Source organism: Condylostylus longicornis, unplaced genomic scaffold, assembly GCF_029603195.1.
Source record: "Condylostylus longicornis isolate FDR11 unplaced genomic scaffold, ASM2960319v2 ptg000018l, whole genome shotgun sequence".
Classification (NCBI taxonomy): Eukaryota; Metazoa; Arthropoda; class Insecta; order Diptera; family Dolichopodidae; genus Condylostylus; species Condylostylus longicornis.
This window is the reverse complement of record NW_026577987.1, coordinates 7,333,894-7,343,717: the sequence shown is the minus strand read 5'-3', so window position 1 is coordinate 7,343,717 and position 9,824 is coordinate 7,333,894. Positions and strand designations below refer to the sequence as shown.

Sequence of the window (9,824 nt, the reverse complement as noted above, 5' to 3'; positions counted from 1 at the left end):
AATAGAAAAAATATAAGTAAAAAAAGTGTTAAAATGAAGTAAGAAGCAGCGCGATTAAACAAAAATAAAATATTCCAATTTTCAAATAAATTGGCAGCAAAGCAGGGAAAAAGTCAAACATTAGAAAACATTTTAATTTACACAAATGGAAATAAACAAAATATAAAATAAAAAATTTTCATAATTATTGTGTTTTCTTCAAATTAGAAAAAAATAATTTTGTTATGTTCAGAAAAATTATAAAAATTTTTAATTTTTTACACTACAAGTACCTATAATAACGTCTAAGTTCGCATTTAAAAAGAAAATTTGCAAAAAATAAGAAAAAAAAAATTTTAATTAGAAATTTTTTAAGTAAATTTTACCAATATGGTTTTTATATATGGTTATAAATATGTGTGTTTATAAATTCTACCATTGTGTCATATTTACAAAAGTGTAAAAGGTGAAATTTTTTTGTATAATTTAGTCAAACTAAGTTAATTAAAGTAATATTTTTATTTTATTAAAAATTCAATATGTACATATTGGAAATAATTATGAGTACGAAAGTTTTGTAAATGAAAAAAAAATCTAGTTTACTTTAATATCAAATAAATATTTTTAAAAAGTAAATTATAGTAAGTACGTAGGCATACACAATAGTTGTATGTGTTTAAGAATAGGAACAAAAAAAAATTCTGAAGCAGATATTGTAATCTTTAATGTACACCTATGTAGGTACTTTTATCTAGTTGAATAAAATGCTTAATTTTATTTGAAATAGACCTAACTAGGCAGCTATTTAAATATGTATAAACCTTTGCAAATTAAAAATAAAATCAAATTCAATATTGTGAATACAAGTAATGTGAATGGATAACTAGGTAGGTAGGTAGATACATATACATGATGACTCTGTATACAATTATAATAATAATATAATAAAAAGCGAAAATTGTATATATCTACATACTTATCCAGGGAATCAAAGAAAAAAAAATAAAATAAAAGAAGTATAAAATAAAATTTTTTATTAAATCGTTTTGTTGTGTGCTGCTGCGATTTTTTATATTGTTTTTTTGTAGTTTTCTTCGGGTTTTTTTTGTTCTTTTTGGTGTCCTAGTTCTTTTAGATCAGACTTCGTTTCGTTGTTTTGTTGCATATAAAGACAAAATATATAGGTTCCCACATACATACACACACACTTTATTCTTAAATTTTCCTTGTTTTTTTTTTGTTATTGTTCTTATAAGAATTTTTCCCTTTCATGTTTAAATATTAGGTTGCTAGGTACATAGGTACTTATGATGTTTTATGCACAAAATTTAAATTAACCAAAATAATGTTGGAAATCGATGCGAATGGTGATAATGTTTTATTACATATATTTTTGAATATTCATGAAAGCATGAATAGTAATGTAGGTACTTAATATTAATTATAAAACTAAGCACATTAATAATAGTTATTCAAACTGCTCTCATTCGACAAATTGTTATTATAATAATACAAATTTATATGCTTGTATGTAAGTTTACATTACTTAACAAATACATATGTACCAAGAATTTAATTTTTTTCGTGACAAAAAAATTGAATTACAATAAATAATATAAAAGTTTTAATTAACTTTAATATGGTTTAATTGATAAATAATTGATTTTGGCAAAACTTACTTATTTTTAGAGGTATAAGCTAGGCCTAAACAGGTTACTTTCTGTGTTGTGAAAATTTCAATTTTCCAACAAGTAACGCAATTTAAAGTTTTGAAGTAGCATTGTGAAATTATACCTACTTATTCAAGCTTTACCAAGCTAGTCACCCAAAATTTTCAAAGTTTTAGATTTACTATAAATTAACTAAAATTGACAAAAAATGGGGTTATTGAGTTTTGATCACAAATGTTATTTAAGTTATTTCATTATTATTATCAATATTAATCTATACTAGGTAACTAGTTATATCGCTAAACTGCCTACTACTTATATTTTGAGTAAAAAATTAATACCAGGTTAGGTTTTAGTTAATTAAATTGTACCTACCTATGTTCTTCTTTATTTACGCTTAAGAAAGCCAAGTAGGCAAATTACTAACCCACATAAAACCTAAGCCATAGTTAACTAGATTGTATATATAACTTATATAAGTACATACATACATATTTTATATTTTCTCAGTTTGTATACCTACTTACCTATAAAAAACAAAAATTTACGTATTTAAACAATTATAAAAAAAAACTAGACAATCAGCTACCTTAAAAGTAATATGAAACATATACATAGGTATATCATACCTAGCTACCTAATTTAAAAATATCGTAATTTAATTCGGATAACTAGATTTGTTTCATTATTAGTTTGATTATCGTAAATAACTTAGTAATAATGCATAATTATTAGAAGAAACTTAATAGAATTTAAATTATAAAAGAATTTCAAAAGTCGCATTTTTGCCAAATTTTGATTTCAAAAATCAAATTCATCATACGTATGTACACTTGAAAGTTCTTTTATTCAGTCAAATATATAGTTATGTATATAAATCAAAATACAACTAAAAAAATACCTTTTCAAATATGGTAAAGGTACACATAACTATCTTGTCTACTTATATTCATTGCCATTTTACATTCAGCAAGTATTTTGAAAATTTCCAAAAACAAAAAAATAAGTAAATGACAGACAACATAATTTTAATTTATGTTTAGAATTTATAAGTAATTGTCTAGAATATTAAATCGAAAATAAAGAAGCAATAAAAAGAAAAGGTACAAAATTTAAAAAAAAATATTAAAAATTGGGTACACCTGACCTAATCAGTCTTTTCATTGTTTTCATAACAAAATATCTTTTAAACTTGTGAATCTAAGTATAAGTACCGTATATACCTAGAATAATACCTACAGAATATTTGAATAACAAGTGTATGTAAATTAAACATTTAAGTACAGATTAATCATCTTGTGATGTGATATTATATTTAGTAAATGTTTTCGATAGTATACATATTTTATTTTTTAGCAAGTAAGTACAGTCAGATACGGATAAATGCACAAGATTTATAAAAAATAGGGTTATAATTTAAGTTGCTTCTAAGCGAGTTTTGATTTCAACAACATTTATGTAATATGTATAAATTTCTTTCAACTTTATTAGAACACTTTAATATTTTGCAAATGTTAGAAAATTGTTTTATTTACTTATTTTTAAATTGAAAACAAAACGAAAATTAGGTATGTGGCAAGTAATTTACATACAGTCTAACATTCTAATATTCCTATAATTTTAAGAAAGTTAAAAGAAGTACCCATATGCAAAATGTAGGCGGGCACCCTTATTTTTTTTAATCAACATTAATTTTAAAAGTTATAAAATATTTTTTTTTTGTTTTTGAAAATTAAGGTGTTTATTTACAAAGTATAAATATTGACGACAAAGATTTAAAGAGAGCGATTTATCATATAAGTATTTAAATAAATGAGAAAATAATGAGAAAAACAAAAAAAGTTTTGTTTTAAAAAACAAATGAGCGTTTATTTATGTACGAATAAAAAATAATAAAAAAATTAAAACGAAAAGGATTTGCTAATTGTTTAGGCATTGATTTATAATTAAATTTAATTAAAAAAATTTGTCAACATTCAATCTAAAAACAAATAAAAAAGGTAAGATGAATTTTTACTATATACTTGCTATACAAAAATACCTTGCTTAACAAAATTATTTACTTTTTTTAGTTTTACATTTATTTTTGTATATGTAAATAAACAGCTATTGTTAATTAAATTATTCTAAAAGGTTTTCATTTTTCATCACAGAACCTATAAACTTTTGTACAATTTTCAATTTTATTTTAAAAACACTTAGTTTACATATTTAATTTACTTGTTTATTTTTTACAATTTTTTGTTTGTAATTTATTCTTAAAACCATGAATTTATTCATATTTTAAATTGTTTTTGGTTTCAATTTTGAAATCGAAGAATTGAGTTTTGTGCATTTCTATACAATAGACAACTATACTAGAATATAGTTTTCTAAAAGAACGCTGCTTAAGAGTATTAAATCATCCTAAAAGTTTTTTAATAAGAAATGTTTAATTTTTTTTTCATATGTATATAAGTTGTATACGTACTTATGACATAAGTTGAAAGTTTAAAAAATTTAATGTATCACAATTAATTTGGCATTGGAGGCGACAAAATCAAATGAAAATTAAATTTTCAAAATTATTATAAATAACTCAAAATTACCAAAATTTCTAATTCTTATTAAACTTTTGTGAAATTATAACGAAAAGCAGAAATTTTGTGAAAAATCTGATTACTTATCATACGTTCTGATTAATTTTGTATGACTAAAGTAATGATTTGAAGGGAAACTGTTTCCTTAAGAGCCCGAACGTAATATTTAATTCTTTATTTAGTAAAAATCTACTTAATATAACAATCGAATAAAATATTATAAGAACATTAAAGTGACAAAGTGATCAAATAAAAATATTTTATGTTTTTACGATTGTTTGCATATTCTTATGTTCTTATGCTATTAATTTTTACAGAACTTTGTTTAGTTAGTTACGTTTTTTTTAGTAATAAACATACTTAAGAATGTATATGCATTTTTCGAAATATGATCTGTCGTACTTAACACGGAAGAGCAATTCAACTGCTAAAAAACCATTAAAATTAAGTTTTCACTTAAAGTCAAAACATCAAGGTGAAAATCTTATAAGTGGTTTAAAAAATTGTTTTGGAAAATAAAGTTCTGTCACATTTTTTTCTGCAAAATTAAAATATTCTAAAACGTTTACTTTTTTTAAATATTTTTGTTTTACATGAACTTTTAAGGGGAATTTCCCTTTATTTTCTCGAAATTAAGTATGAATTTGATTTGAATTAACTTATTGAGTATATCTCACCTATTTTACTTGAATACACGTTCGAAAATAGTTTTTTTTTCTTTACAAAATAATATTACTTATTAATAAAAATTAAAAATATATTTTTATTCAATCCAGGAACTGCATTTAATATATTTTAACATTATGAAATTTAAAATTTCCTGTTTAATTTCTTTTTATCATTTCTCTTTAAAAAGGTTCAATGGCTTTAAAAATTATATAAAAAAAAATTGAATTAAAATGATATGATTACTGTGTATGTCTTCTAGACATACAGGTGCTTCCAATATGAAATTAAATTGGTATTTCATAGGCAATAAATTACGAATACCAACACTTACTTATTATATGTAAGGGTGTATTCTAATTTTAAACCCACACAATCTAATAAGATAATTACAATTTCATATACATACTTATATAAGACAATATTTGGTAAAATTGTTATCTATTAAAATTTAAGACTGAACAGAGTAAACAAGAATTTTTAGTTAATTGCTTACCATCTTTAATGTTTTTTATGTTTATGAAAGATAAGGAAACAATGTTAAATTTCAATTTTTATCTTTCATTGGCACGACTATGATATTGGATACTTTAACCAGTGCAATATTTCATATACTTTCTTACATAATAAGAACATAATTTATTTTAGCGAATTTATTCTTATTAAAATAAGTACATAGATAAGTACTTATTGATAATATTTTATACATACCTTAGTTAAATATACATATTTAAATATGAAATATGATTCTGTTATAGTCTTTATGTAAAAGTATAAAGTTTTAAATTTTCTTAGAAATATTGGTTCTGCCTATTTATTTGAAGTTTTAAGCAATTTAATTTTTTTGCACATAAAAGTAATCTTTGGAATTCAAATTTAATAACTTTTCCGTTATGTCATTACACCCAGGTTTCTTTGATTCACTCTACTTTACTTTTTTCCGATGTTACGTCGTTCTTGATTTTATATAAGAACGCAATTTTTTTCAGTTCAAAAAAGCCTTTTTTGCTAATCAATTGTAAAAGAGTATCATTTCAGTCTTTCATATATGTTTTTTACTTAATCAACTATTCTTAAACTTACTTTTACACCAACCTCATTGCCTACAACAAGGGAAATATTTTATAATCATCGCATTAAATTTCAAATATAAGTAAGTACGTGGAGCTTTTAACGCAAATTTTAGTTCTTTATTATATTAGAGAAGATAATAAACTATTTTTAACAAGATGTTATACTGTCTAGACACTCTTGCTTCTGAATTTCTACGGTTTTAATGAAAGTTTACCATTATAATTCATTGTTGGTCTTTTTTAATACGATGAATAGGTTAATTTTTCGAGAATATATTTAGTAAATTTAGTAATATTATTTGGGAAGTTAGGAGAATTTAGTATGAAGTACTTACATATATACATTTTTGCCGGGAATCATGGGTATTGAATAATGTGTCACTATTTAATTATCTTATTCGGAGTAAGTTTACCCCTTCACCACTCTTCTATATAGAATTAAATCGATATACTTATATATAAGTATATAATTTTTGAAATACAAGGTTTTTAAACATAGAAATTTTTTTAAATATAGAAATTTGAGTTGCAAAAATTGTGCTGTGTTTTTTTCAAAACATGTCTGTGAACGTAAATTTAGGTCTTGGTGTATTATAACTTTTATTATACGCGTAACATTTTATTATGAATCGTGCAAATACATAAGTAAAAGTATTTGCATATACATACGTAAGTATATAAGTATGTGCAGACAGAAAATTTTTCATTATTAAGCAATAAATTGTTATTAATTTGACCTTCTCATAACTAAAATAAAATATTATCTTACAGCTTACTCAGTAATTTAATAATGAGTCCAAATTTATTGTTTCAAATAAAAAAAAATGTTTTATTTAATTTAAGATATTTATTTAAACTTAATCAAAATTTTTGAATTATGAGAATAAGTAACTATTAGTTTGAGTGTATTTATTGTTACACATTAAAATATTTGAAACAAAATTTATTTACATAAAAAATTTAAAGATACAAAACATAAGATTTACATAAACCGTGTACACACTTATTTATTGTTGTTGACAATAAAATTATTATTTAATAAAGCTGGGTCAAACCAATGATTTGTAAAGGAGCACTTTTCCCTTTAAAAGTGAAAATTTTGATGAGATAGAAAAAAATTGTAAAAAGTTATAAGACAAATAATTTTATTTTTTGGTGTCATAGCATTTACCGTTAGCTTTCTACATTTATAGAAAAGCTTGCAGTGTGCGAAATTTAAGGTGACGAGAATTCAAATAATATAGATTTCGAGAGGCATAATAGCTTAGGAGATGATGGAGATGGAAAAAACTTTTCTTTAAACGAAATTTTAATTTAGATACCAATAAATTTAACAATTTACAACCTGTAAACTTTTGGTCTAGACTTCTAGAGAAAAACGATATTACAAATTTATAAAAAACGTATTTTAGGTAATAGTTATTTTAACAGCAATTTTTTATTTTGAAGTCCAAATATGTTATAATGCAATGGAAGAAATACGCCACTACTTTTTTGCGTTCGCAGAATTAGGCAATCAATAATAAGTAGTCAAAAATGACATACTTAGGACTTTGAGAGACTATAACTTTTAGAGGGTGAGGTAGTTGATAGTTTTCTTTTACGGATATAGGTTTCAAGGAAAGACTTATTTATATTTCAGCTTTTTGTCTCAAAGGGCATAGAAGTTTTGTAAACAGACACATAGAGGGACGGTAACTTATTTATTATGTTCTAGTACGGAGGTAAATAAGACAATAAATAAATATTAATGTAAGTACCCTCGTTCTGTAAGACATGTCATACGATGGCCCAAGATATTCTGTTATTCTTTTAAATTTCCTACGACATACTAGGCATTTTAAACTATATACAATACAACCACAAAAAGTAAAATTAAAATACGACCACGAACAATTTACTTATTTACTCATTACTTATATGCCTAGGGATTATGGCGAAAACCCTTTACTTATCAAAAATAAAAACAAAAATTTAATTGCATTTAAAATTAAAATTTTGGAATTTATAGAAAAAGCGTACCAGATCCTTGTCACTAATAATTGTATTACATTATTTTGGGAAATAAACTACATATTTTTCTTTTATTTTACAATTTGCTTGTAAATGCAAAGTCATTTTATTTTTAATTAATAGTATAGTCAACTACAGTATTTTGAAATTTTTTCGAAATTATTTAAAATGTAGGATACAGGCTTTCCCCTTTAAGCCATCGATACTTTAAGGGCTAAGAAAACTAATACTTAATTTTTTCAACCCGAAATTTATATTCAATTTGATCGAATTTATCTGGTTAGGGTATAATATTTTAATTCTGATCCTAGATTACCAATCCTATTCATCATATTAAAGCCACCCTAAAAAATTTTGGAAAATACTACTTATATAGAAATATAGAATTTTAAGTTTTGTGTAACAATAGAAAAGACAAAAATGTAAGTTAAGTTTAAAGGAAAATCCTGAAATAGATTTTTGCAGTAAAGAAACAAGTTAAATTGTAAATGTTTTTGTTATTATACCCCCCCCATATTTAATATAAGTAGTTCAAACATTTTATTTAAGTGTGATTTCAATTAAATAGTCATTTAATTTGTTCTATAATATCTTATCATTCTTTTGTCATTTTATTTATTTGTATTATTTCCATTTGCGTTAATTTATGGAAATAATTGTTATACTTACATATGTCACCGCACATACATAAATTTTATCGGTGTACTACAAGCGAAAATTATGACTCAAAATATCAAGAATCGTGATAATTGTTTGTTATAGGCACCTATTTACTTATTATCGTGAAAAATCAAAGCGTAAGCTCGATTTAAGTGTAATATATTGATAGTTATGCAAAGAATGATTAAGAATTACTCAGATTAAAAAATAAGTAAGTAAGTGAGTTTGATTTTACAAAAAAGGTGAATTTTAAAATTTTCGAATCTTCGTATCTATAATACGTTCCAGAAAATTGAGTTTTTAGATAAAAAATATGAGTTATTTCAAATATGAGTAAGTAATATATTTTTACATATAATGTCTACTTATGTATAAATGTATTTATTGTATTCACGTACTTAACAAACTCTAATATTTCCAGTAAAAACGCTTTGTTCTCATAATTAGTTTCAAACTAAAATAAATACGTGCTAAATGTAATTTTATTTTCATCAAAAAAACCTATGGGTGGAAATTTTCACATGTGTACTTAAGTATTTCCAAATGAGCAAATTTAAAATTGGATTAAAATTTGTTTTGCTAGGTATTTTATATATATGGAAATATTATTATTAAGTATTCACTAAGTATTTTCAGTATCGATTATAATTAATTATTATTTTGGAAATTCAACAAAATTTACTTGTTAACTATTTTTTAATCTGATTAAGTACAGCTTTTTTCTAGTGAAATCAAAAGTGTTCGGTTTCAGAAATTTCGTACTTACAATTTATTTAGCTATACTTATACTGTTAAATTTTTAAATCCCAAGGAATTAGTTTATTTTTCTTTTATCCACACATATGGATATAATCATTTATAATCTTATCACTTATAATGTAGAATATTTTAAAATTGGAATCGGAATGCAATTATTTTTTAATTTTTACATGGGTAAATTTTGGTTGCATATTTGAAATTTTGTATTTGAATATTTTAATAATCATAAAGGGTCGTTCCTAAAGCTCAAGGTCCGTTTTTTCAGATTTAAAATGCGAAGTTTTAAGACAGGTTTTTTAAAATTCAAAATTAATTATTGTGATTGAAATTAATTTGTAACAAAATTAGGCGTGTGTTTTGCGTTATTACATCGTATTCAATTAAATATACCGGTGGTTCTGTTTATTTCAATCAGAAATATTCAG

The 9,824-nt window shown here is 23.2% G+C and overlaps 1 long non-coding RNA gene across 3 annotated transcripts in view; it reads left to right on the top strand.

Moving 5' to 3' along the window:
* The first annotated feature begins 456 nt into the window (after positions 1–456).
* Positions 457–9,824, top strand: part of LOC129606533 (uncharacterized) — a 60,431-nt gene continuing 51,063 nt past the window's right edge. The window contains exons 1-3 of one of the 3 annotated variants that reach the window (XR_008696766.1): positions 457–870; positions 3,387–3,649; positions 7,610–7,719. This is a non-coding gene — a long non-coding RNA (uncharacterized LOC129606533). The remainder of the gene's footprint in view (positions 871–3,386; positions 3,650–7,609; positions 7,720–9,824) is intronic. The other 2 variants (XR_008696765.1, XR_008696764.1) reach the window with 2 other exon arrangements.